This window comes from Strix aluco, chromosome 9 (genome assembly GCF_031877795.1).
Source record: "Strix aluco isolate bStrAlu1 chromosome 9, bStrAlu1.hap1, whole genome shotgun sequence".
Lineage (NCBI taxonomy): Eukaryota > Metazoa > Chordata > Aves > Strigiformes > Strigidae > Strix > Strix aluco.
The window spans coordinates 7,933,764-7,961,062 of NC_133939.1; the positions used below are offsets into that span (position 1 = coordinate 7,933,764).

The 27,299-nt window shown below is 48.1% G+C and overlaps 1 protein-coding gene across 7 annotated transcripts in view; it reads left to right on the forward strand.

The window, feature by feature from the left end:
* The first annotated feature begins 1,820 nt into the window (after positions 1–1,820).
* Positions 1,821–27,299, forward strand: part of ST6GAL1 (ST6 beta-galactoside alpha-2,6-sialyltransferase 1) — a 47,167-nt gene continuing 21,688 nt past the window's right edge. For 2 of the 7 annotated variants that reach the window (XM_074833629.1, XM_074833623.1), the window contains exons 1-2: positions 1,821–1,935; positions 16,558–16,724. The gene's annotated coding sequence lies outside the window, so the exon portion shown is untranslated. Of the gene's footprint in view, positions 1,977–5,178; positions 5,325–6,223; positions 6,408–13,535; positions 15,473–16,557; positions 16,725–27,299 lie in introns of those variants that run through there. The other 5 variants (XM_074833625.1, XM_074833627.1, XM_074833626.1 and 2 more) reach the window with 5 other exon arrangements.

Here is a 27,299-nt window from a genome sequence, read left to right on the forward strand (position 1 = left end):
TGTAAGGTTTAACTAGCTTTTAAATGTTGGGAAGTGCCCTAAACCATTTTGCCTACGCAGGAAAGCGTCTGCCTGCTGCGAAACCCTAGCTCCAGTGCTTATGCTCTATGAACAGCACTCTCAGCCAAGCGTCCTGAAGGGCATGGGGTGTCATATAGAAACACGGCCAGGACCTGAGCCCCGTGCCCCAGCCTTGCCCAGGCAAGCAGGCTCTGCCTCCCTGATTTTCCTGGGCAGTGCATCAAACTGCTTGCAGGGAGCACCCTATCCAGCCCCCCTGCAGCCAGGGAGAAGCACCAGCAATCGGCTGCATCCCACATGAAATCTGTGTCTCCCCCTTCAGCTCTCCCCAGGCACCAGGCTCAGACTGGTACCAGCTGTAACAGGAGCACCTGGGGAGAGCCCAGTGCTGCAATGTCACCCTGCATTCTGCAATAGTGCTGCGGGTTATTTCTTTCCTGGGGGGTTATTTGAAAATACTTTATGTGTCCTTGCAGATGTTTCATGTCCTCTGACGTCGGAGAGCCCTTGGGAAGGCCTCACTCTGGTGGGAGCGGAGAGTTCCACGTGCAGGGGAACATCATCTGCTGCCGAGGTGGGAGTAACGCACAGCGAAATGCTGAGTTTGGACACAGACTTGTAGAATATGACCCCAGACCAGAAGCCGACTGCTTTCAAGGTGGAAAAACATGGATACACCCCAGAAACGGTTTGCTTGCTGTTTCCAGTTGAGCAGTGGAAGCGCAGCAGGCAGGGTGGGTACAGTGCACTGTGTTCTGCAGCCCTGATTGCCCCCCCAATGGGGAATGGTGCCGATTTAAGCAGGACTCTTGTTTGGGCTTACACGGCCAGGGTCTCTCCTGTTCCAGAGTTCAAGCTTTTATGGTAACAATAATCATGTTAGCTTGCCTGGACCCTAATTAGTACACAACTTTGAAAAATGTATTTACACACACTGACCCCTGCTCATGCTTGTATTTTTGACAGCAAAATAGAAGTGAAATAGAAGAAGGTGAAAGTGATTAAAGCCTGAACCTAGTTTAAGCCAGGAAGTAGCCGTGAGCCCCGTTTTTTGTGCAGCGGGCAGCCCTCGGACACGTGCCCTGTCCCGCCGGCACCCAGGGATGCTGGGGCTGGCTCGGATGGAGCCCTGGGCCGGGGGGGCTCTCCCGGAGGGGGGGGAGCAGTGAAATGAGTGCTGGGGGAGGCCGTCCGTGTCTTGCTAATAAACTATGGGTGTATACGTGTTGTTATATTCAAAATAAGCCTGTAGTAATCGAGATAGATGGCAGCTTTGCTGGAGCCAAGTCTCTGCCTGCGTTTGTAAGAGCGGTACGATCGCTTTTGGTGTGTTCCCAGCAAAAGCTCGCTGAAGGCACGCGGGCAGGGACGGGCGCTCTGTGCTCCCACCCCAGGGCTTCTGCAGGGGGATGCGGAAACTTTCTCCCAGGCAAGGACACCGAGGAAGACCCCCTCTCCCCCGGCGCGCTCCTCCCTCCGGCCGGTGTCCCCGGTCCCGCTGCAGCCCCGCTAACGGCTTCCCGGCGCGGGGCCCCCGCCGTTCCCGCGGGGTGCGGAGGTAGGTGCGGCCAGGAGGCGCCGCGGGGGCGGGCTGCGGGTCTGCTGGTCACCGGCAGCCGCTTCTCTCCGCAGCTCTGCCGTGGCGGGAGGAGGAGGAGGAGGATGCTGTGGCGCCGCTGCCCTGCTCCCAATGACTGGTTCTTTCCAGGAAAGCAGCCGCCCGGAGCCTCTGACCGGTGCCAGCCCCCCCCGGTGCCGCTCGCTCTCTCCTCACCCGGGGCGGGGGCCGCTTGCCCCGTTCCCGCCGGGCTGGCGGCGGCGCCTCCCCCGGCCCCCGCCCCGCCGCCTCAGCGCAGCGCCGCGCCCGGGAGCGGCGCTTAAATGCCGCGGCGGCAACAAAGGCGGGTGGCGGCGGTGAGTGACTGAGCGGGCGGCGGGGCCGGGCCGGGGCGCAGGTGCCGTGGGGGGGCGGGCAGGGCCGCGCCGCCCCCCCGCCCAGCTCAGCCCCGGGGGTCTCGGCGGGGCCGGGCCGGGAGGGACCCACGGGGGGCGGGTGGGCTCGAGTGAGCGGCGCGGGGCGCTGCCTTGACCGACAAGCGCCAGCTCTGCTGCGGCGTAACTTTATTAATTCTTCTTATCATTATCATTATTTTTTTTTCCTATTCTTGCAATCCCATAAATAGCAACTTTTATGGCCGTGGCTGCGCGGGCTGCTCGCCCCCCGCCCCCCGCCTCGCCCGGCCATCCCGGCGGGGCCCCGGCCCCGGCGCTGCTCGGCGGGGCTTTGCCCCCAGAAAACCCAGCTGCCCCGCTCCCGGCCGCGGAGCCCGCCCGGGGCCGGCACCGAGGGAGGTCGGGCGGGGGACGAGGCAGATAACGGCAACGGAAAACGCACCCTGTGCCTCCAGCCCTTCGCCTCCTCGTAGTCGTGCTTATTCTCTCAATTTAGCTGACCCGTGCTGGCGTGGGGCAGTCCGTGCAGACCCACGAGTTGTAGCAAGGGATCTACGCTGTAAATCATTTTAGGAGTAGCTAGATTCGTTTTTAACAGCTTACAGGAGGTCAGACTACGGAGAGGAAAAATAATGTTTAACGTGTTTCCTGTGTTGCCATGCGCTAGTGTTTTCTTTCGGGGCAAATCTCAGTTGCTGTATTTAGAGCCCGCTGTGACAAATCGGGGCAGTAGACGGGGACCCAGGAACGTAAAGGAATGGAAACTGCTGCTGTTTCCATAACCCCTTGCTGCAACTGGATCTAATCACTGACGGTGTCAAAACAAAAATATCTGAGTGGGAAAAGGTGCCATCACAGGGCAGCTGGATGTAGCAGGAGATTTTCTTGGCTGTGAGGGAGTGAGAAACCAGAGCTGCCTATTAATGTGTGAGGAAGGAATCTAACTCACAATGTGCGACTCCTTCCTCAGTGGCACGCTCACCCGGCTGCACTTGCCTGAAAGGCTGGTAGCTAACCTAAAGGGATTTTATAACTCTCTTTATACAAAGGACTGGAATAATTTTCCTGAGCTGGGGTAACCTTAAATATCTGGGAGCACTGTGACGCACGCCTGTGCCATCCTCCTGCTCTTGCATGGGAGTCAGTGGAAGGAGACCCCAGCAGCGTGGGGCAGGCTTACCTGAAATGTGTTACCAGGCGGGGAAGGGGACAGTTTTCTGTCCTCAGCTTTTGCTGCAAAACCTGGTTATTGGCCTTAGTCATGCGTCTTGGGGAGTTGTCCTCATCTGCTAGGGTCCAGGCACACATCTCTTGCACTTCATAACTGTGCTCTTTTGGCTGGGTCACCGTGTCAGGGAAGGTTTAAGTGAAGCTTTGAGTAACTGTGGAGTTCGTATAGACATGAGTGATGCTGCACGTTCCCCAGGAGGAAGAATATTCCCAGGAAGAATCTTCCCCAGAAGGCCCCTGGGACAGAGGCCAAGAGCGTCTAATGAGGCAAACTTTTCCTGTTAGCTGCAGCTTTTGCAGCAACTCGGGGACTGGAGTTAGCAGGCATGGGGACCTCCGAGGCCAGGCAGCCTTTCTCCAAGTCTCCTCTGCTCTGGGCAGCCAACTTCCTTGCCTCAGCATAAGCTGCTGCTTTGGAGGTGATGCAGATGCTGAGTCTAGACAAATCATCCGTTTTCTTCTGGTTTAGCTAATAATTGGTTTGCTGCTGCTGCTGGAGGTGATGGTGCTGCAGAGACGAGCAGCTCCACAGTGCCAAGGTGTGTATGCTCAGGGAGCTCCGGCACAGCCGCCGCGGGTGCTGGGGATGGGGCAGCCTCATGGGGCTGCAGCTTGGCTCCAGATAAATCTATACATTGGCTTGCTTTGCTTCATCTTATCGTTGCTCCCCTTAGGTAGGCAAAGTACTGCAGAAGGAGCTTTATTTTGGTCTGCATTCATTCACAGTATATCATGGGATCCTCTGCCTAAATGTGTGCCTCCGGCAAAAGTGGTGGCTGGCCTGAAAATGGGGATGGACACTCTGTGCAGCAAGCTCCCACATTATCAGTGGTGCTGCTGTGCTCAGCTGGGCATGTATGCATCTCTTGCTGACAGCAAATGAGAGGTTAAATTTCAGAAACAGGAGGAAAACATGATTATCTCTGCCTAATTCCTGAGCAAACAAATATTTGTTGATGAGGTTTTGATAAGCAGGCGGCTTGCTCTGATGACTACTGTTTGTTTGCAAATACTCTGTAACTTGGTTAAAACCAAACCGTGGAAATGGAGGTACAGCGTCGTTCACTGATACTTCGTTTTCTAGGGACAAAATAGACAAGTACTTAAATCTTGATTTGAAGCAATTGCTGGCAGAATCCTCACTTGCAGGAGCTGAAAGTGCATGGGAGGAATTAGAGGTGCCGGTATGAGATGGCCAGGGGTGGTCTAATGAATGGTGAGGCAGATGCAGCCAGTAATCTTTCATATCTTTAACTCTGTCCTTGAGACTGTGGTACAAGAGAAACTCGGCTGCAGAAGCAGATTACTGTATATTCAGAAGCTTATTTCCCTGCCTACCTCTGTCAGAGGATAGATGTCCCGCAGAAGGGCAGCCCTTTGCCAAACGTAGTGCATGCATGATGCTGCCCACACAGGCATCTTAACCACAGACACTTGGGAAGCACACGTCTCTCCCTGATTCTGTGTTGCTCCAGGCTGGAGGAGGCAGAGGATGATAACGAGTGCTGGCCAAAATCCACATCAGCTTGTCCTGCCCTTTGCTGTCAGGCTGGCTGGCATAGAGGAGATGTTTGAACTCAAGTTCTTCCACCTCCTGTGCTTCTCCTGACCTGCTTGGTCTGCTGGATTGTCAGCTTTTGAAAGGACAGAAATGATGCAGTGGAGTCATGGTCCTCCTCCCTTTCCACAGGAGAGGCTCAGCGGTGCACACAGCCCTCAGTGAAAATGTCATTTTTCCATTCTCAACATTCATAAAGATCTCGATAAAAGGTCTGACAGAATCGTTTTGATGATCTTTTACAAAATGCATGAACCTGTTCCATAGCCCTCAGATTTTGCTAGAGTGATGTAAATCACAATTCTGCACAGGATTAGCAATCAAAGAGCATTATGAATCAATCTGATACTTTGTCTTAGCCATAGCCCTTCTTAGACTGCTGACCTACATATTATAGCTTTCACTATAACTGCTTCACTGAGGATGGGCTTGGTTTCTGAGTGTAAGGTGGCCGGACTGCTGGAGATCTTTGTGTTTGGAGAACGTTTTCATTGAGTTTACGTGGAGATTGACTAAAATTCCTAGTGACTTCGGAGGCGCTGAAGGCTGTGCTGCTTGACTGGTAACTTGTCTGTGAAGTGTGAAATATAAGTGGTTACTTTGAATGTTCTTTTAATGATAATTGTCCTGATTAAAAAACTAGAAGATGAAATGAGATGCTTTCAGTATAAAGTGCTCTTAGATGTTTAGCCGTCAGGAATCACTGTTATCAGATGCTCTAATCACTTGTGTGGTTAAAAACCTTGAAAAAACATATATATTTGAGCCACTTGCTTGTAGGTAAAAATCAAGCTTTGCTGCATTTCTGAAACGCGCACTGCAGTTCAGCCTTTAGTGAGATGTGAACCGAAAGCTTCCCCCACCCTCCCTGAGGTTCACCGATGGTACCAATGTGAATGCACACCTGCTTGTTCCTCTTGCAGGTGAGTTTTCCTTCTGATTCCTGGAGTAACAAGGTGAACGATGATAAAAAGGAGGGTCCAGAATTAGGTCTGCGAAGCTGTGACTTAACTGTTTTAAGGCAGCACTTAAGCCCATTCCTACCTGTTGTCACGATTTCAGCTCTGCAAGATAGATCCCTTAGTTTGAAGGATGCTGGAAAGCAGCAAGAAGTGCATGTACTTAGTGTGCATGTGCCTCTCAACATGTATCAGCAGACTGCATGTGTGCTTCTGGGTGTATTCGCTGGTGCTGGGGTTGGTACAGGTCCTTTCAAGTGGAGTGTCTGTATGGCTGCATGTTCACTTGCAGATCTTGAGTATGAAATCTAATTTGCTCCTATGAGCTACAAGGAATTCATGTGTGAAACTAGTAAGAGGGCTGCGTGACTGAGCATCTCTGTGCAACGTAGGAGGTCTGTCCTCTAGTTTTTTGTCTCAGCAGGTCCTGAGCCGTGCCTTTGCTTAGCTCAGGTTGGCTGGTCCCTCAGCAGTGTTTGGAAGCTGCCTGCTGAGTTTCTGCCTTGGGTGCTTGGCTTGGGGTGTCTCTGAACGTACAGCTCTGCCAGCAAGTTGTCAGATGATCTTAAATACTTGCTCATGATCTGTTGCTCACAAGTTACCACAACCTCTGTTCTCAAACAAAGGTTGCACAGAAGGCTGCAGCACAGCATCTTGCTTATTCTTCTCCTAATAGCTCAAAAAAGGTGAGTTCTTTATTTAAGATAGAAATGTTGCACAGAATATCCCCCCTTTTACCAACAGGATGCTGAAGGGCAGGAAGGCTTCTGCTTTTTTACATTTACTCCTGTGCCCCAGATGCCTTTGCCTGGGAACGGTCTGTCTGTACTGGTAGAAGAAGAGAGCTCTGCCAGACTGTGCTAACATTTCTGTGTGCTCCTGATGTGTGTTTCCTTCAGCAACTGGCAGCTACGGAGAATAAACTGAGCAAAGCTGCTTGCTGGTACATACCTCTGTGCTGCCAGAGGAAGCGGAAAACCTAAATGCGTCCAGCACAGGATGGCAGTCTGTCTGTACGTTGCATACCGATCTTGGTTCAGCAGCTCCTGTGATACTGGCAGGCATGTTTGTCATGGAGCCTGGGCTTGTGCCTGGGATTCCTGGGGCTGAGAGAAACTGGAAGCAAGCTAGTGCTCCCCTCATAAATACTGCATCTACTCCTGCTTATGAGGGATGAAGCAGTTTGCATTTTCAACTGTAAAATTTCGCAGAAAAATAGAAGTTGTTGACAGCAGAGATTATTTTTTTTTTTAATATGCATTCTGGCTTGCTTTCTATCTTTGTAATTCAGCATTTGCTGATTAGAAAATCAAAGAGGTTCAAATCAGCCTGACTGCCTTCACTGGATTTTCTGCAAATACCCTGTGTGTGCCAGCAGAGTCCCTAGTCTGTGGGGAGAGTGTGTTGACACTCAATGGGATGAAAGTAGAAATTGCCGAAGCAATCTTGCAACAATGATAGCTACTTTCTAAAATGGATCTCCCGGGGACTAAAAGATCTGCGGTCATGGCTTCCCCCTGCAGATGACTAATCTCAAGGAGCTGCTTTTTATCTTGAAATAACATTCAACTCACAATACCAAAGTAATGAGTTTCTGTTTTTTCAACATTTGTTTGTAAGACAGAATCCTCAGGAAGCGCTCTGAGTGGAGGGGTAGTGTAGAGCTCCCTGTGCCTTCTGAACAGAGCGGCTCAGGCACAGAGCATCTTGAAAGCCATTTGTTCATATTTTAAACAAATAAATAAATAAAAATCTTCTCTGATGGCTCAGAGGAGATACCTTCATGCTATGAGTTGCACTGCCTAGCAAGACTGAAAATTTGAGCATGATCCGTTATTAGCTAAATTGGGATGTTATGTGTATTTATTTGGTTGGTTTTTGGTTCCTTTTTCTCCTTCCCCCAGGGTATAGTTCTGCATAACTTAAAGATTTTACTTTGGCCCAGAGATGGATAATCACTGTGTTATTGCTTGATTGTCTCTATGACCCGACTGTAATCCTGCCATCCTTCGTGCTTGCAAGGGGTCTTCAGGAAATTAGAGATTTGGATTTACAAGATTGTAATTGTTGGGACCAAACTATGGGGTTTTTCTTTTGTGTTGTTTGCTCTTATTTCTCGAGCAGAAATTCAGTGTAAAGAATTGTTGGGGAGTTGGGCACTTTGTAAGTGAGGTCCATTAGCAGAAATGGAGCAGGGGTGGAAAGTTGTGTTCTGGCTCCTCTGTACTGATTTTTCACAGGCGACTCTGACTGAAATCCTGTATATGTTTTATGAGAGTCTAGAAGGTGCTGGATGGATTTTGCTCTCATCCAGATACTTGTGTCTGTGAATTTGAAGTTCATTTCCTATTAACAGTTACTCTTGCAATCTTGAAATTCACTTTTCCCAAATGCTTATGTCCATGAAGGAGTGGAGCTTTCCTGGGAAGATCATAAAAGAGCGACCAGTTGTGCCTTTACAAATTCCTTCCAGAGCTTGATAGCATGTATTTTACGGAGTCTGTAACTCTGCTTAGGAAGCTGCCTTGCACCTGTCTGAATGAAACACATCGTGGAGGGGAATCTCCTCTCCAGTAAGTGACATGCTATGAGTTACCTTCAACAAATGCTGCAGGGGCAGATTTTAGTGGAACAGAGAGGGGATTCAGGCTGAAGGAATCGGGATCAGAGAGGCAGGAAATTATCCCAAGGATGTGTTTTAGTGTTGGAGGCAGGGGGATTCCCGAAGGCAAAAATAGCATCGATAGAAATAAATGTTGCTTGTGCCAGTAACATGAAAGGGTATTTTGAGAGATGTGAGAGTGCCCAGCTGGAAAAGAAGGAAGAACAATGCTGGAAGGACACTTTAATTTAGAACGACTTGTGTGATGAGTTAGTCAGGCTTTCTGCTCATGATACAAAGTGGGGACTGAGGGATCATTGCATTTTCAGGCTCTTCAAATTTAATTTAACGTGTGTTTAAGGAACAGCTGTCTTGAATCTGGCAAAATGAGCAGCTCACCTATGGACTGAGGAGTCTGAAAAGGTGATGGAGACTTGGCATTGAGCAGTGGCCTGTGTGTTGTGTGCATGGACTGTTGCTGTGCTGACTATGCCGAGCTGGCGGCAAGGCTGCCTGCTTTTAACAAAGGGATCTGAAACCTGCAGAGGGATGGGAGAGCTGCATGGAAGGAATCTCATTTTCTTTAGATTTCTCTGCTAGTTTCCAGAGCAGTCACTACTTGCTGTCTTCTATTTTATTCTTTTATAATGTAGCGTGGGTGTGGACTAGCACTATTTTAGGTCCCATGGATGCGGCTCAGAAATTTCAAATGTGGTTAGAAGTCCATTTTCAAAAATCAAGGGGAACTCCTTCAAGTCTGCACCTGAGGTAAAAATCAAGTTAATTTTCAAGTGTGGCATAGCTCCCTTCTGTGTGGCCTAGCTCCCTTCTGCCTTTCCGCTCTCAATTATGGAAAGTTCTTATCAGTTTGTAAATCACTTTGCAAAACACTCCTTTTTCAGATGGACAACACCGATGCATTTCAATGAACTACATGTTCTAAGGTTGAGAAGTTTTCCTAGTTACTAGGGTAGTGCAATCAGATAAATATTTTATTAATATTCATGGATTGTTTAGATGGATAGATGATCATATACTTGCAATCTCAGGAGAAAAATTCAGAAATGTTAATTAAGAATGAGTTGTAAAATTTGATGTCAGAAATGGTGTTAAATTTCAGCATGGACACTTAATTAAATTTAATTTAGTTAGTGCTGGAAGTGAATGGAAATGAGGAAATTTAAGCTTACTGTAGCTACAGATGTGAGAGTGTACCGAGGTCATTAATGCATATTAACTCATACTTTTAAAATTCATGCCTGCCATTAATTTGGCTTGACTTTTTCCCATCTGTCACCATGCAGAGAACACTCTGGAAGCCTGATTTGAAGTATTGCAGAAATGCCTTTTTTCATCCCCACTATTCATTCACAGTCTCCAAACTGAGATTTTATGCTTTGCGAAGACAGCAAGTAAAACCCTGCAGGTAATACTTCAGATGCTTGATTTTGTGCCTAAACTTCATCTCGCTGGTGCCAGTGGTTCACATCTGTGCAGTGTTCTCGAGTGTGAACGTCACGTCCTGCCACGTGTGCACCAAAGCAGGTCGGTGCGGCGGTGGGGTGGCTGCCTGAGGTGGCAGGGACAGGAAAGGGGTGGCTCTGTCACAGCTGCTTCTCGTCATGGCTCAGCTCCACCATCAGCAGGGTTTTAAGCCAAGTCTTAGATCGCCCATCTGTCAGAGCCCTTACTGGGCAGCGCTCAGCCTTCTCAGCACCTCGGTGATGGTCTGATCAGCGGCTGAGCTGATAAAACCAATCACTGCTGTCAGGAGGTCTCAGGTCTTTCCGCCCAGCTTCCATCCATATGGATCTCTCCTGGTTGCTGTAACTCCCTAATCTGGACAAAAATAAACCCAGAGTGTGATTAAATGCTACACAGGGCTCCCAGTAAGCAGAGGGAGCAGCTGTGAGCATGTTGCCAGCCCCCTGTGTCCCCTGAGCACGCAGCCCCAACACGTGCTGTTCTCGGCCAGCTGGCACCCTGGGGCTGCAAGATGGTGACGATGACTTTTGGAGAGCCAGGCCCACCACTTCTGCCTTAAGCTCACCTGCCAGGATTCCAGTAACTGCAGGCTGTACCGGTGATGGGGTTTTTATGGCTAGCTTTTTCTGTTGCTGGCTGCTTTTCTGAAGTGAAAACACTCAGGCTAAGCAAGAAGGTCATCACATCCTGCTTCTCCCCATCTGAGATTGCCCCACTGGATATTGCATGTTCTAATGTTGTGTGTCACAATCTTGCAATTGTTTTAAAGTGTTTCTTTACCTGGCAGGCATGCCCCGAATACCCAATCTGCACACCCTTTCCCCTTGGCCAAATGCCTTGCTAACCATACGCTCCAAGAAACCTTCTCCCCTTGCCAGCATTGCTCCTTCTATCCCCTCTCAGCTCCTGCCAGATAATAACAGGGCTTGTTCCTAAGCAGCCATCTCCTAGAAGACTTTGGGTATTTCCAGTCCTTGGGCATCTTTGAAGCCCCACGCATCCTTTGCTTGTTTTCTTTTAGGTTTCATGAAAACAAACTCCAACACTGAAAAGAAAAAAACCAAACCCCTCCAAATGTCCAGATACATTCTGCCTCTCTTCTCTGTAGTTACATTTCTTATTTTTCCCCAAATTGTATTTAGCTGTTGGTGTTATCAGTAGTTCTAATGAAATTTTTTATAGCCCATTACCAGAAGACTATTAGGTGTGGATTTCTGACAAAAAATAGGTGTACTGGTTCAGAGCAGATATACTGCAAAAACTAACCCCTTAAGAAAAGCCTGGGGAGAAACTCCTTTGGTGTTGCTCACTGAAAACAAGCAGTTTTTCAGCTCTGGCTTGGGGAGTAGGATCAATGAAGTTGAGTTTATCTCGAGCAAGATGGGTTTGAAATGGAAATGTTCCTGCTTGCAGTACTTTGTCTGCAGAAAGTGGTGAGAAACTTCTGTGAAGCTGGTAGGTGTGAAAAAAGGATCCTGCTGGGGTATTGCCTGGGTGAGAGAGATTGGATTGGTCATAATTTGCACAAGTAATCTTTCTTCACGGCCATGGTGTGACTCCTGCTTGAAGTGGGTTGACTGTGTTTCTGTTCCTGCACTGTGTCCTGGTGAAGTGTGGGAAACAATGTTCTGCTTGAACTTGCCTTTCAACAGACAGATTTCTAGCGCTGTTCATGGGGAGGTGGTGCAATACCAGGGGATTTCTTTGCTAACATATCCTGATAATGTCACAACTTAGGTGTTTGTTTCCCCAGGCAGATGGCCAAGATAGCAATCAGTAACCGGATTTTCAATTCCTGCCCTTGAGGGCTGTAACCCTGTTCCTGGGTAGCAGAGGTTGAGGTCTGGCAGCAGCAAATCCCTGCCAAAGGCACTATCTGAGTGCCTTCACTGCACTCTGCTTTCTTGGCCACTGAACCCCTCTTCTGCAGAAGGGTTTCTGCAGTTTGGCTTTCTGTGTCTTCTGTGGTACCATTGAATTTGTCCAGTGTTTGTGGAGACCTGTTGCTCTGAGATGGTGATCTATTCTTCTGCCTAAGCACAAGCTATGTGTGTAATGGGAATTAATTGCAGCTGTCTGAAGTAGCCCTAGACTTGTCCTAGCATTTGCTTTAATAAAGGGGAACGGGTCTTCAGTGAAAGTGTAAGGACTTTTGTATTTCCCCTGAAAACTGCTGCCTTCTGCTCCTCTAGCTTCAGCCTTTCTCCTGTGGTATTGTGAAGCAATTGAATGGGGTAAGGGTGAATGATAGCTTCTTAAGCTGAAGGTGTCAAAACCAAGCAAAGCTACGTCCCATGAAAATGAATGCAACTCATGGAATTTCTGTATCTCAGACTATGTCCGTGTCTTTGATTTTATTTTTTTATTTATTTATAAGAAGGTTCCATTTTGTAGCAGAGGTGATATTCTAGTAGCATCAGCCATGTCAAAAATTCATATATAAATGCAACAGTTTACGTTGTAGTAATGGCAGGTTTATCAAGTATTACTGTGGCCTTGTAGAATTGTTAAGCTGTCAACCTAGGCCTCAGTAGCAGGAGGAAAGGGTTGGAAAGCCAGGCTCTCAGAAGGCAGCATAGCGTTGAAGTTACTTATACAGCCCAAATTTGACTTGTGTGTGTGCTACAGGTTCTGATTGCGTGGTTTCACAGCTGCTTCTTGGCTTGATGCAGCCTCGCTCGTTGTGCAAAACGGATGTGTATTTGTGGTTCCTTTTTTTTCTGCTTGCTTTCTTTTTGCTGCTCTGAGACGGTGCTTTACTTGTTGTGCACTTAAACCCTGCCCCAAGGACAGAAACAGAAGTTCTCCAGTATGCTTCTCTGTGGTGCTCCTCATAAATGTCTGAGCATCTGCAGTTTGCAATGCGTTTGTTGGAAGGCATCTCTGTATAGATGGAGACCTGAGGCACACACAGGGTACACAGCCAATTCAGGGTGCTCTTCTGGGAGACTGCCAGGGCTCCACTACTCTTAATAATTTCTGATGTCCGTGAAATGCAGTTCTGGTGCTGAGAACTCATCCCATGTACAGACTTGATCATGTGTCTGACTTCGGCAAGGGTCTGGCAATAAGGGATGTGAAAAGTTTATTTTAAGATGTTTGGTTTCATAGCAGCTCTAACAGAAGCAAGGCAGGAGTCACTTCTCTCTGGCAGCTTTGATTTGCCTCTCTCATGGCACTTTATCTGGCCTTTGTGCCTTATTTACTACACCTTTTGTTTTAACTTATTCAGTGGGGAAAAAAAACAACAGTTAGAACCTTGCTTCAGCACTGTGTGAAGGAAGTATGCTGTTACAAAATGATGTGCAGGGAGATATAAATGATGTATGGGGAGAGGAGAGGGCTGTTCTGCCAGGGGCTGGGCTCCTAAGTCCACCACACAGACTTCTGTCGCTTGAGAGATCAGCAGACAGTGGGAGTGAAACATTGTCCTCCCTATGGACCATTGGTGGGGTGGGGAGGTTGTGTGGAGAGAATTTGTTGGCCGGTTGGCGCTAGTGACCTGGGGAACCATGGGCTCTGTCAGTGGCTTGAAAGGCAGGTAATTGCTCCAGCCATTGCCTCTTTTTAAGCTTGTTCCCAGCCCACCTCCACGTCCTTGCCTCAGTTGTCTTCATGGACAGTCCAGGTCTGAAGCTCCTCAGCATCTCATTCCATTCTTGGCTGAGCCTGTGCCTGGGCTTCATGTCCCACTCCCCTGCATCAGGTAGACCTGTCCTATCCAGGCTCTCCTGTTCCTCACATCTTCTCCTTGTCCGACTGACACGACCGGAGGGTGCAGCTGTCTGTGCTCCTGGCATCATGTGTTTGTGTCCCTGCTCCCCATCGGAGACCCTGCGGCCGCGTGCAGCAGTGCCTCCTGGCTGGGCTGGCACCCACGCTGAGCTGCTGGCGGGAGGGGGCTGCTGCGCCGCTTGGCCGGGGGGCACTCCTGGGTGGTGCACTGCTCTGCAAGGATTCAATGATTTTCTATTTAAGCGTAATTAACCCAACAGGCAGGGTTTTGATTATCATGTTGTAGAAGAGTTGTGGTGGCAAGATTTCTAATTTTGGGATGAATCAACATTAATAATTAAGCAATAAGCAGATACCATTTCTTTTACAAGAACACAGACAGCAGGATGTTTTCCTCTGCGAAAGCAGCTGTCAGGTAATTGGTTATGTTGCAGCTGGATAAGGTGGGAAGGAGAAATAATTTCTCACCCATAGAAAAGAAGATAAGCCATAACTCTCTTCCAGCGGGAGGGATGCTGAACGGCCGCGGAGACTTGCTGCCTCCTCTTGCCTCCTGGTCCTACTGTCTGTGATTACTATTAGTGCACATACCTGTCACACCAGAGCCTGCATGTTACTATGGTATTAATTAATTGCCTTAGGCAGATAAACTCACCTGGGCTGGTACTAGACCTTCAGCATCCTCCAGTATCTTTCCATACAGATCCTCTGTCTGAGGAGGGAAGGAGAAGAATTAATGATAATTTTTACAACATTGTTGTGTATGAGGGGGTAATTTTGGGTCGTCACTTAGCCTTGGCATCTTCCGAGGTACCTTCTTTTCCAGTAACTCTCTGCCTAGTATTCCTGGTGGTGCAAATGCTTGCCCTGTAGAAATGCTGTGTTGGTGAATTTATCAAACTCAGGTTGACCAGAGGGCAAGGGGGCCTGATCACTCTGGTGCTTGTGGCTTGTAGGACAAGTGGTGAGGATTTGAGCTCTGCTGAGGGATGCTGCCCATCCTGCAGGTAGTGGCTCCCAGCATGGGCTCTGTGCACATCTGTAAGGTGCCGGGCTGCCAGAGGTGCTCCTGAGCAGGCAATCTCGCTGTCCTGCTGTGGTGAGGGGCATATGTCCCCTCAATCCTCTTACCTCCCAGAGATGCTGGTGAGTATTTCTGTCCCCCTGTTGGTGGGAGACAGTGGGCAGACAGTTGAGCAGCTCCCTCAGCCTCAGCCTGGCTGTATTGCTTCCTCAGCAGCCCCAGGTGCTGCTGCAGCAGAAGCTGCACACCTCTGATGGCATCTCTGGATGCGCTTTACAGTCACGTATAAGGGCAGACTCAAGCAGGGAGCGGGGAGCCAGAGGTGGATTGTTGTACATTTTTAGAAGTGATGTCCCTGAAGAAGCGCTGCATGGCTGGACAACTGGTCTACAGGGCATGCTTGGCTGCCTACATCCCTTTTCTCTCCCATTTGCATCATTTCTCTAACTTAAATGTGCCCTTACTGCAGGCCACAAAGCCTGGTGTGCACACAGCCTGCAGCAAAGGGATTCTGCTGCTCTTTTGAACTCTCTGGCAGGGGATTTCCTAGCCTGGCATGTAAATGTGCTGGGGCTTAGGCTCACCATTACTCATCCAGCCTTCCTCATTCATTACAGCTGTCCTGTGGTCTGCCTGTCCAAATTTCCTCACCGAGGGTGGCGTGCTCTAATTGCTTGCTGTGATGGCTGACCCCTTGCTGTGTAAGGTGCTCTCAAAGGTGCAGCTATGCCAAGGTACTGCTGCTGGCTGGGAGAAGCGAAGAATGTTATTTTTCAGTTTAGCAGCCAGCTCTTTTCTGTTTTCCTTCCCTTTGACCTAACCCTCAAGTATCATTTTAGTTTCATTATTTCTCATCTGGCGAGAACCTGCAGCAGCCGGCGCTGGTGGGACCTCCAGCACTTTTGGTAAGGTATTGCATGCCAGAGTCGCTTTGGACTGAGCAGCACCCCTCTTTTTTCTGTCTTCCTCCTTTCTTGCTTTTTACCTCTCTTTTTTTCTATCTTCCTCCCTTTCCTCATCACACAAACTTCGTAAAGCCTAAGCTTACCTTTTTCCCCACTGCTTTCCCTCCCCTGCAGTGGTGTGCTGCAGTGGGTTGGGTCCTTGAATGGTTCAAGCTGGCAGTAATTTGGGATATCAGCATATTAGGACCTCTCCTTAAGCTGTGAGTGCTTGGGTTCCCTGCCGATAGCAGAAGGCTGAGCTGCTGGACTCAGGGGTGAAACATGTGCCAGGCCATGCACATACACTGGAAACTTGACCAGGGCAGGATAATTATGGGAGGCAGTGTTTTTTGAGCGGACCGTGTGCTCTCACTTGCTAAACAATCTTGTGATTAGTATCTTACTTAAGAGGATTTTAGGACACGTGCTGCAGTTACACAGAGTTTCATTTAGAAGTAGGGGAGAGGTTAGAAAAATAAACTCTGTAAAGGCTCTTTTGTGTTTCCAGCAAGGGTCATCAGATAAGTGCAGTGCATCACTGCTCCATTGCATCAGCATAGGCAGTGAGTTTTGCTGTTATGGTTCAGTGGGAGACAGATCCAGAAGAGGGGCTTTGCACATGTGTTTATACAGGCTGCATTGCTGACATCTCTTCAGGGACACAGAACTCCAGTGCTAAGGGTGAGTTCGTCTGCCTTGAGGTGGGCATTGTCAGCTCACCCTGGCCTGGACTCCTGGTTTTAGACTCTGGGGAGTTCTGCAGCCAGGAGGTCTTCACCAGCAGGTTTTGCCTTCAAAATAAAGCTCTGTGTGAGGTTTTACTCGGGCACTAGTTATGTTTAAAGGTGTTGGCAGCTTGGTTGTTTGTCTTACCCAGGACTCGCTTGCCCATGGTGTGGGTGCAGCAGCATCTGCAGACTCTGGGCATTTCTGTGTCACTGCTGACTTGCTGTGTGGTCCCAGCTGGTGGTTGTAGTCCCCAGTCCGGTGTTTTCTGATCAGTCTGATGTGACTGTCTAATATCTTCCCCTTAATTTCTTTCCTAGGCTGGAAAACTTGATTAAAAGAGAGATGGGAGCATGAAGAATTGTGTGCAGAGCACGGATGTGCTCCCCATGGTGGTATCTCCTACAGATCTTACCTGGCAATCTGCTTCTGCCTGGAACGGTTTGACACGAACCACTGTGGACAGCGAGGGAACCTGGAGATGAAGGTGATGCCCAGCTCTTCCTCTTCTTTGCCCTTTTCCCTTTTACATGCCTGCAGCAAGTGCATGGCTGCTGTTAATGTGATAAGGCCACATGCATTCAGAGGCACTGCTGTTTGCACTGGGGCTGTCTCATGTTGCATGCAGAGCTGGGAGGACGGTGAAGAAAACGGGAAGGGTTGTCTTCTGTTCCCCTTGCAACTATCCTATATTTATCTTTTAAAGCAAAATAAAACATTTATTCTGCTTCCTGTGGAAGCCCTAGTAGATGTTGCTATGTACTAGTTATGCTCCAGAGATACATATCTAAGATCCAGTGATTATTCCAACTTGCATAAATAAGGTGTGTGCTGGGGCTCATTTTGGTTAGGGCTTTCCCCAGAAGCACTTGGTGATGTTGCCAGTAGTGCTATGTTAGAGTAATTAGCCGGCTGCTCTCACAGCTGACTTCTGCTGAACATGCCTGAAGTACTTTCATAGTTGGTGCTTTTTCCTTTCTGTCACTCCTTCCCACTGGCATCCTGCCCTTTATCGCAGCACTGCAAGCCTTCAGCAGCTGCCTCCTGGGATGACGAGCTAGTCCAAAAGATCCAAATCACGTATTGAGTATTCCTAGAGCTCTGTGCTTCAGCTTTGAGCCTGATTAGTCCAATAATTGCATGAATGCTGCTACCCTTTGGCACACAATTAGTGTACACCATAAGGTTTTGATCACGCAAAGCAAGACTCTTGGGCACCCTGAGCCATTGCAGTGACTGGGGAAGATGGCGATGCTGGGACCCCCCCTTTTCTCTTGCACATGGGAAAACTAACTTGGTAGGGGACATTTTTAGAGGTGGCTGCAAATACAAGTATTGGGTTTATGCCTGTTTTGGAAGAACTTCATTGTATAGCTGCTTCTTTAAATCCTGAAGTTGCTGGCATCAAGAATGCCAGATGTTGCTCCCCACTTTCTCCTCTGCTGGAAACATGTTAATCTCCTCTCCTCCGCTTAAAACCTGAATCTTTAATATGGAAAATGCACCACCCTTTCTTCCTTTCTGGCCAGTGAACACTTCTCCCTCCCAGTGTTGTATTACCTTTAGCATTGCAGACTGAAACACTTGGCCTGGGGTGGTGGAGCTCCAGCAGCCTGCCTGCCTGGGAGCTGCTGGATTTCCATCCCCAAAGAGGGCAGAGAGCAGCCAAAATTTGCACGGATGTCAAGACTAGCAGTATGGAGTATGGGGAGTGTTGGCAGGAATGGCAACGCGCTGCTTCGGGTAGGTGAGTGGAAAAGAAAGAGTGTGACACATTGCCTTGGGCATCTTTGCCACCTTCTCTTTTCATGGGCAAAGAGGGAAACTGGGATTTGGGTATAGAGGATCAAAAAACCAGGTCAGCCATGGAGCTCTGCCCCTCTAAAACTTTTTTCTTTTTTCTTCCTTGTTCCTCTACGGGAATCCACTGCTCACTGCACAAAGACATTTCTTGAGGTGTGACCTCAGGTGGGCTGGTGAGATAGCAGGATTTCATGTAGACATGGGAGTCATCCTCTCTCGGGAGGCGTGGGAGCATGAGGCAGCTCTGTGTGCATGTGCGAAGTACAGTTATGCAGCAGTGACTGATTACTATTATTTTGGGCTTTGTTGGATGCCAGTCTTCAGGACAGCTAAAATATAAGGCCAAGCCAGTCTCTCAAGCAGATTCACTTTTAGTGCAGAGGTATTCCTTCTCTTAACCTACTCTGGTAACAGTGAACTGAAGAGTTACCTTCCATTTGTGCCAGAACAAAATCTTTAGCCCATTTTGAAACGCTCAGAAGTCTTCCTGTTGAACAGCCAAACCCAATCCTCTGTTACTAAATACAGTTTCAGACTAGGCAATCTGGTTAGGCCTGGCTTGTAAAATGCAAAGGCTGTTGGGGGAGTTGAATATTCGAAAACCAGCAAAGTGATGTATTTGGTCTGCAATATCTGTATCTCTGTCTGCCCAACCCTCATGTCAGCAGTTACACTGTTTAATACATTAATATCTGAAATGGAAAAGGGCCTTTTCTCTTTCCTCCTTTGGGCACATCTGAAATAGGGAAGTAAAACCAAAAATAGGCATACCCCCGCCTTCGAGCCCCAGTGCTCTGTGTAGCTGTGTGGGAGCCTCTGACCCCTCCTTCTTCAGAAAGTGGCTTGTGGCTGAGCAGAGCCTGCCAGTTGAAGAAAAGGGACTGTTGATGTGTTGGACCTGGATGATCGAAGGCAGATGAGAGAAGGACAGGGATGTGTTCCAGTGTGTTGTGTCCAGGTTTAGCAATGGTTCTCCATTGTGGGTGTCCAGACCAGTGGAGCACACTCAGCAAAACCTTGGACCACGTTCTAAAATACAATTCCCCTTAATGATAATAGGATGATGCATATGTAATCGTATTGTGTAAGATTAACAGAGTAATTAATTCTGTGTACTTGATGCTGAAATGTGGTGCCAGCCCATCTGCTTGTGCTTGATGTAGTTTTTCATGTGCTTTAGAGATGGCTCCACCAGCATGATTTGGGGTAGCTTTCTCTTATCAGGAGTTGGCTGTTGGTGCATGTGGCTCTGTGGCCTCTCTGGTATCAGCCTATGTCTGGATATTCAAGGCTTCTGCTAGGTTACATGCATGAGGTCCATGCTGCGGTACACTACAGCAGAAGACCCCCATCTCAGGTGTTGCCTCACACTTGAAGCATCCTGTGGGACTCCTGCATCAGCTCTGAAACACCTCAGTGAGCAGAAGACACAAGCCCAGAACAGGCACTGCATGCAGGGCATCCGGGAGAGGTGGGAGAAAAGCTGCCCAAAAATGCAGATAAGGAAAGGATTTCCAACAAGGAAGCTTTGTGGAGAGTGAGAGGAGGGCTCAAGGTGGGTATACAGGTCTCACTGAGGCAGGAGGGCAGCTGCCTGCCACTGCGTTGTGGGGAAAGGGCACGGAAATTAGGGCACCCCCTCATGCGGTGCTGTTGCTGGAAGGGGTGTGAAGGGCCTAAGGGAGAATTTCCCAGGAGGAAGAGGAGAGTCCTGGAGATGCAGACACAGTAGGAGGGCACCCGGTTCCTTGTGGGTAACACATACATCCATCTCCAGCCCTCAGCCCCTCCTCCACGCAGTGCTGTGCATCCTTGGTCTCGTAAAAATAGATCTTTGAAGTACCACTGCAGTCAGAGGAGTGGTTTTGCCAAGCGCTAAGCACCAGCGCTGCTGTGCGAGTGTTTGATCGGACGGTGCAGAGCACAGCGCTTTCATCTCTCCTGGCAGCAGCAGCGCCCTGGCGAAGTCAGAGGGTTCAGGGGAGCCGGCGCCTCTAGACAGCGCCTGGGAAATTTCCGCTCGGCTTCCCTGCTCTCACACAAATGGTTTTTCACCTCTTTGGGCTGTAATCTGCCGAGATCTCTGAAAGAGCTCTGATGTTTGGTCAGCTTGTAAAGGCCTCCCAAAAAGGGTCATGGGAGGTTAGCTGCAAGTATGCTCATTTCTGAAGCACTGATGCACCATCCTATTTGAGATGCCTACAGATAAAGCATTATGGAGATCCAGACAAGATAAGGCTTTATACGCAACTCAGAGTGAGAGGAAGCGAAAAACTGGGGCAGGCTTACAATTTTTACTTTGAGAAAAAAGTTGAAAATTATTGTTCCTAACAGATTTCAGGAAATATTCATCAGACTGATTCATTTTTTTTTTAGCTAGTGATTTCTATATTTAATAACTTCAGAAGGAGGAAGAAAAATTCAGAGAAGATGACTTGTAAAGGTAATTTCCCTTGACAACATAACTCTGACTTGTATGCGTGTTGGACAGCTTATGAAAAAGCTCTTATTTCAGCAATATCATTTTCTTATTGTATCCTGAATGCATTATTACCTAATTAAAAAATAGGTGGGAATAGATATATAAGTACATACATATATATATTTGTCCAGTATATATTGGGGAGAGAGAGAGAGATATACATTTCAGTGGAAGCAGAACCTTAGCTGAATTAGCCTGATTCTTGAAAATTAAAAAAAAATATGAACAAAACGACCAATGAAATGCAAATTAATAATCCCAAAATAGTATGAGAGGGCTTTGCTGGGCTTCTCTGTCATTTTTCTTTGCTTTGATGTTGGAGTGTGCAGCTCCTTCTACATGAGAGGAGATACTCAAACCAGCATACCCAGGGCTTGGGGGTTCTCTGCCAGTTTTGCCTCAGAGGCTACTGGTATGATGGCCAGAGAATGGAAAAGAAATTGTATGTCTCCTGTCAGGAGACTCCAGGATGGCCAGGACTGTGTACCTTCAGATGCCTGTGCAAGCTTAAAGCATGGTGTGGTAGCAGCCGAGCTCCCATCCTGAGAAGCTGGAGGGGCAGATCGATGAACAGAGTGAGGTACACCACTGGTAAGGGTCCCCTTGTCAAGAAGAGGCAGGAAAGTGGAAATGAAGGGTCACCTAGGATCAGCTCCCACGGGACTGTGGTGGCATTCCCAAATAAAAAAATTAAAAACATGTCTCTTAAAAGCGTACTGGAGTAAAGTAGGCAGATTTGTTTAAATAAAATGAGTGAGTAACTTCTAACCCAAAGCTTGATCTGAGCCAGATCAAAAGTCAGCCTTGTTTACAGTTCAGTGAACTTTAAGCCCAGTGGTTTTCCACTTTGAGCTTGGATCAGACGTTGAGCAGCAAGAAGAAATGGCCTTGTCTCAGATAAATTTGGCATGTACTAGAGGTGGCATGAGATCACCCTCACAGTCTTGAGCACATGTGGGATGTTAACGGTGTGTGAGATCACTGCTGTGTAGAAACACCCTGTTCTTGCTCCAAAACAGTTAGGCATTGTGTAGCCCCCCCTGGGCATCCCATGAGTCACCCCCAAGCAGCTGGCAGCCACCACCATGCATGTGGAACATCTCAGCTGGATTTCGCCAGGTTCCTTGTCTGTGCAGAAGTGTGTCTGCTGCTGAGATGTGGATGATTTTGGCACTTGTACTTATCCATGCAGTCGATTGAGGTGTGTTACTGTAAGAGATGACTGTAAATTTGCTGCACAGCCTCATCTCAGAGACAAGTTTTGTAGTATTCTGCACCTTCTCCCTGGTTCATAAAGGTTTGTTCCAACCAAATGTCAAGTGTTTGATGCTGGGGTGCAGTTTCCTTCTTTGGGGGTTGGGGAAGCCCCAGTGAAGCACTTGGGCCTTCTGTGTCTGGACTGTTGAGATGTTACTTGAAAGAATTGGGTGGATTTTGGGATTAGGTTTCCTGAGTGAGAGTAGTACTTTGGGTCAGGATTGTGCCATTGAAGCTGACAGCAGCAGGACACCAACAGAAGTCATAAGGAACACCCCGTCCCACCCCCCTGATTTTTTACATGTGCTTTTTTCAGCTTCCCTTTAGGATTTAACTTGGTGAAGAAGATGAAGTTGGGATTGGCATTGCTGTGAAATGGCTGACCTGAGGACAGAGCTGACTGATACAGTGAAATGCTGAAAGAACTTCAGTGTTTAAACAGACCAATTGGTGATGTTATAAAAAGAAAAATTGCAGTACAGATAAACTTAGGTTTCTCTTGGGGCATGGACTCTGCGAATTAATGCTGTTACATGTCTGCTTATCTCAGGGCCCTCCAGCTCTTATGTTCTAGGAAATGGCTCCATTTTTAGCAGTTATATTTAGAAAACCCGGTGGGGGTGAGGAGTGGGGCGTTGTAACTAGTAATGGAAATTATTGGTGGTTTAGAATGGCCTCTTCCGAAGCCATCTGTCCTAGGCACGACAGATGCCCAACTTCTATGTTTGGGGGGAGTTTCCATCACGAAAGAAGTCTGGTGTCTTTGTGGCCAGGTGGCACTGAGTGGACAGGAAGAGAGCTGCTTGCTCATGTGCAGGAATCGAGCTCTTGGCAATACCGTCCTCCTCCCATATCTCATTGCTCCTCCAATATCTCATCCCTTCTTCCAGTGAAGTGCTGGCTGGTCTGGGGGGAGACAGCGATCTTTCATTGCTCTGGGAGGCTCAGAGCTTTTTTAGCTCATACAAGAGCTCTAAGCCTGCTGAAATGTGTTGTGCTAAAAGCAGTACGAGAGCCAATATTGAATGGAGGAGATACAAAAACGTCTGGGGCCTCCTTTACTGCCTTAGGGAGTAACTTATGTTTTCCTTGGAATTATCTGTCTAGATCTCTTCCTCCGTGCTGTAAGTCGCTACCTGGCTTTCATGAAAAACACATTTGTTCTGAGATTCATTGGTTGTCTCGCTTTTATTCCGCTTTCTCAGCCCCCTCGCTCTGCGTCGTGCTCCTGGTTCGGCGCCGTGTGGTGAGGCCTGCGCCTCCGTGGTCCGCCGGCGTGCCGTGGGCGAGGTGCCACGGGCGAGGCCTGCGCGCCCAGCCCCTGCGGCTGGCACTAGTGTGCTGCAGGGCCTTCGGAGGCCACGCGCTGGGGTGTCCGCTGCAAGCCAGCGCAGGGTGGCTGCTGGCTGCGTTTCCCCCCTGGCACTACACAAACCCAGGGAAGATGGGCCACTGTTAGTGACACTGGGAGAGCAATATCCTGCAGGTTTCAGGAGCTGTTGCTGCTGTGGGTGGTGGCCAAGTTACTCCTGTCTGCTTGTGCCAGTGAGGCAGTGCCATGGGGTTGGCAGAATGGGTTGACATCCTTCGTAGTGGAGGCACAAACTCCCGTGTGCCTGAAATTTCTGTGGCCTTAAATACCAGAGAGGAGAGAGCAGCCTCCTTCAAGGGGGGTTGTGTGGTTCAGATCCATGGTGGATCCATCTAGTTGCCATCTGCAAGCTCTGCTGCCCGACCTATTTCTGAAGTGCTGACCATAGGAAGCAAGTGGTGTGTTTGGGGACAGGAGCTGAGTAGTGCTTTCCAGGCTTTACACCTGGTTTTCCGATAGAGGAAAAAGCAGGCTAAAACTACTTGCAGTAGAAAGTATTAAATAGAGGGGAGCAACACTAAAATGGCCTTTATTGCCTTTTTGGGATCTCTGAACCTCAGTAAACTTTAAATGTGTTTCAATTTCACACGCATGGTGTTTTCCTCCCTCCAGCAACTGTGCAGATTTGTTGCACTTCAGATCACTTGATATCATGCCCATAACCACACTGATCCATCACAGGGATGCTGTCAGGGTGTGTAAGTGGGGAAGAAAAAGGGCATTCTTTGAACAGGTCGTACCTGGCCCCATAGAGCTGCCAGACGCATGGCATGCTCTGTTTGCGAGCTTAGAGCTGGAGCTGGTGCTAGGCTGTGCCACGTCGCCCATCCCACCGAAGAGGGGGTATTACATGCCGTTTTGAGAGGCACCTGTTTGCTCCTGCAAAGTGTTCTCCATGCTGGATCCGTAAGCAGAGGACATAGTCCTGGGCTTGGGTAGGAGCTTCTGTTGAACCTGTTTTCCTTTCCTAAGCATCTGGGGTGGGGGCGGACACTGAGGGAAGAAAATAGCAAGGAGGTTTTCAGTGAAGGCTTTATCGGGAAAGTTTCATTAATGTTTTCTGTTTTTATAAATACATATGTGAAACTTTGAGGGGAGGAGGAGTTTCTTAAGCTCTTTAAGTGTCTTTAAATATATCTAGGCATCCAGATTTGTGCTATACATTTATATTGCTTATGATTTATAAAATGGAATTTTATTCACTTCCCTGGTGATGTTCTTGTGGGCTTATTGACTGTAGATACATTTGAAATGATGGTACAATGGGATAGTGTTACCAGATGAATAAATCAGACTTGTGTTTAAAAAACAGAACAGCACTTGCTGTTATTAACGTCTGAAGTCTAGCCATGCCATGAGCTCCCTGTGCGAGGACACGACTTGCTGACGTGCCTTGGCAAAATGCATATTTGACATACACTACTGCAAATATTTTGCCTTCTGAGAACCTGGCTTCAACAATGAGTGATATCCCTGACTTTGGGGTATGTGTATTCCTGCGGATCTGCTACCTTGGCTGCTCTGCTGCAGCTTGACACTGAACTTGGACAAGGGCTTCCTCGACAGCTTGTGTTGAGTTATACCCAGCTTTCCTCTGGTCATTTCAGTCTCAGTTTAACCACTGGAACTGATGATGCATGGTAGAAGTGGTATCAATTTAGCTTATCTAGCACTGGCTATGAAGAGCAAAAGCAACCGTTTTTGGTTTGTGGAAGAACATCTGATTATTGTAATGTGGTTTTTTTCCACCTCCTTTTCTGTCAGAGACAAAATAGTTAACTGTAATTTTGATGTTTCCATTTGTTTTCCATGCCACAAGTTCCTTGCATAGAAGGGAACTATTTTGGGTTTTGCCAGATAAGTAATTGAAGTGCTTGTTAAATAATATTTCTTACAATTTCTCTGAAAGTTACTTGCTTTGATGGGTGTCCTTTCTAATATTCTCTTTACTGCCATCGGGACGTGCCTTTTTTCTCAGCACCTGATACTTTTTGATGAACACACTTGACATCTGTGTGTGTGTCTTACATTATAAAGTATGGATTTCTTTGTGAAAACCAATTTGTTTTAAACATAATGCAAGAAGTCTTTTGCTTAACATAGAGGGGTTTGAATAGTGCTTTCTGAAGTCAATGGCCAGAATTCCCATTTTACTTCCGTCCTCCAGTGAAGTTGGTGTGGTGGAACGCTGCTGTTGAGTGCCAGCCCTGCCGTTGCTAACAGGGATGAGCTCTGGGTATGAAGAGGAAAACCAAATCTCAGTAGTGCTGTTGGACTGAAAACTAGCAATGGTAGACGCACAGTTCTGTAAGTTTATTTCGCTGTCTTAGGTTAAATTGAATTAGATTCTTCTTCGAGCAAGTTGTAAAGAGTTATTGTGTTGTCCTTGAGGAGACAGAAAGACATAGCACCCACCTGCAAAGGGCTGGTATCAGAGAAATACTATCCTGAAGGGTAGCGTAGCTGTAGCCGGCACAAAGTGTATTTATCGTCCCGGGTCCATGGATACCAACTACACATCTTGGCATGCAGTGATATTTACAGAGGCATTAAGTGTTGACCTGCCACATGCTGCTAACTTAAAATAAAGAAGCACTCCCTTCTCATTTTGAAAGATAAATGTCATAGAGAAACACATGATTGGGGGGGAAACAAAGAAGTAATTTGTTTGATTTGAAGGCGTAATGTTCCATGTAAAGTAAATAGTCCTAAATGAGTGATTGCACCCTGATCTTTAAAGCTCGACAGGGGGTGGAATTTTTACTGTTGGCTTCAGTGTGGGAACAGTTATGATAAATCTGACTGATAATGAAAACCTCACTTGTAAAGTCATGATGCTGGGAGGTCCAGCTATGGGAGGAGAAGCAGTGCGTTTGGGAAATGGTGCTGTGCGTGCATGCTATGATGCACTTTCTTTCTCCTCCTTCAGTTTGAACATGAAACTGTCAATTTTAGAAATTGAAAAGGTTTGTTACCAGCAGTGGTCTCCAAATATCTTACTGAGTGAGGCTCCCGTGGGCATGTGCCCATCATGAAATGGCTTCTGTGTTGAACTGCACCCTGACAGTTCCCGTGGTGGCTGTCTGACCGCATCCAATGGGGAACGTGCTGCCAGAGCCCGGGTCTTGCCTGGGGGCATGCTGGCACCCCACACAGGTGGAGTCTCTTTCCTGTCTGTTACTGTTAACAAGGAATATTCAGCAGGCATCTGTCTGTGGGGTAGGAAGTGGGGTTTTGTAATGGTGCTGGTCCCACCAGCCAAGAGCTTGGTCACGTTCCAGAGCTCATAAACATGTTGTCCCTCTGGGCAAGTAACCCACTAATCAAGACACGTGTATATGGTGTTGTCCACCATGGCATGCCTTGATAATTATTCTTTCCTGTCCTAAGAGTTAAATTGCCCTTCCATCTTCATGCAGCTGCAAAGGACCCTGCAGTAGCCTGTTTCTCCCTTAGCCAGCAGGGTCAGGGACTGTTACTGCTGGTCCAGGGCGATGGTTAGAGCTTGTGGCTTTGCAGAAAGAGAAGATACACTTTTTGGTGTTAACCACTTTCCTGACAGGGTTGTAGTAAGGGGTGGTAATGCAGTACACTTGTTGGAGCTGAAGGTCATCCCTCTGTGGATGCCAGTCTCTGAACAGGTAGGCCAAGGGACAGGACTGTCGCTTTTACAGTCACCAGCTATTAGAGCACCATGGCTGTGCTATAACACTGTTGAATCCCTCTCTTCCTCTCTTGTTATGTCAGTGTTGAAGACTGTCCCCACACATGCGAGTTTGTGTCTGCTCCTGGTCTGGACAGGAGCACAGCAGCAAACAGAGGCTCACTTCTTGGGAAAGCCACTTCTCAGCCCTTGGGTGCTGCCGGGCATACTGCTGCTTGCTGCAGCCGTAGCTGTTAGCATGTCCTTAACTGCATGGGTTACCTGGCTCACATACCCTGGAGCAGACTTCTCAACGCCTGTTACTTGCTAACGTAAAGTGGTTTATTAGAGCTGAGCTCCCCACAGCTCCAAACATGCACTTCATTTAAGACCATGCCCTGGTCTGGGCTGGTCCCGGGCCAGACCTGCGCAGGCATCCTGCCGGGATGGTGGGACCTAGAGATGGAGAGCCACAACAGCGTGGGTCACCTCTTCCCTTGGGTCT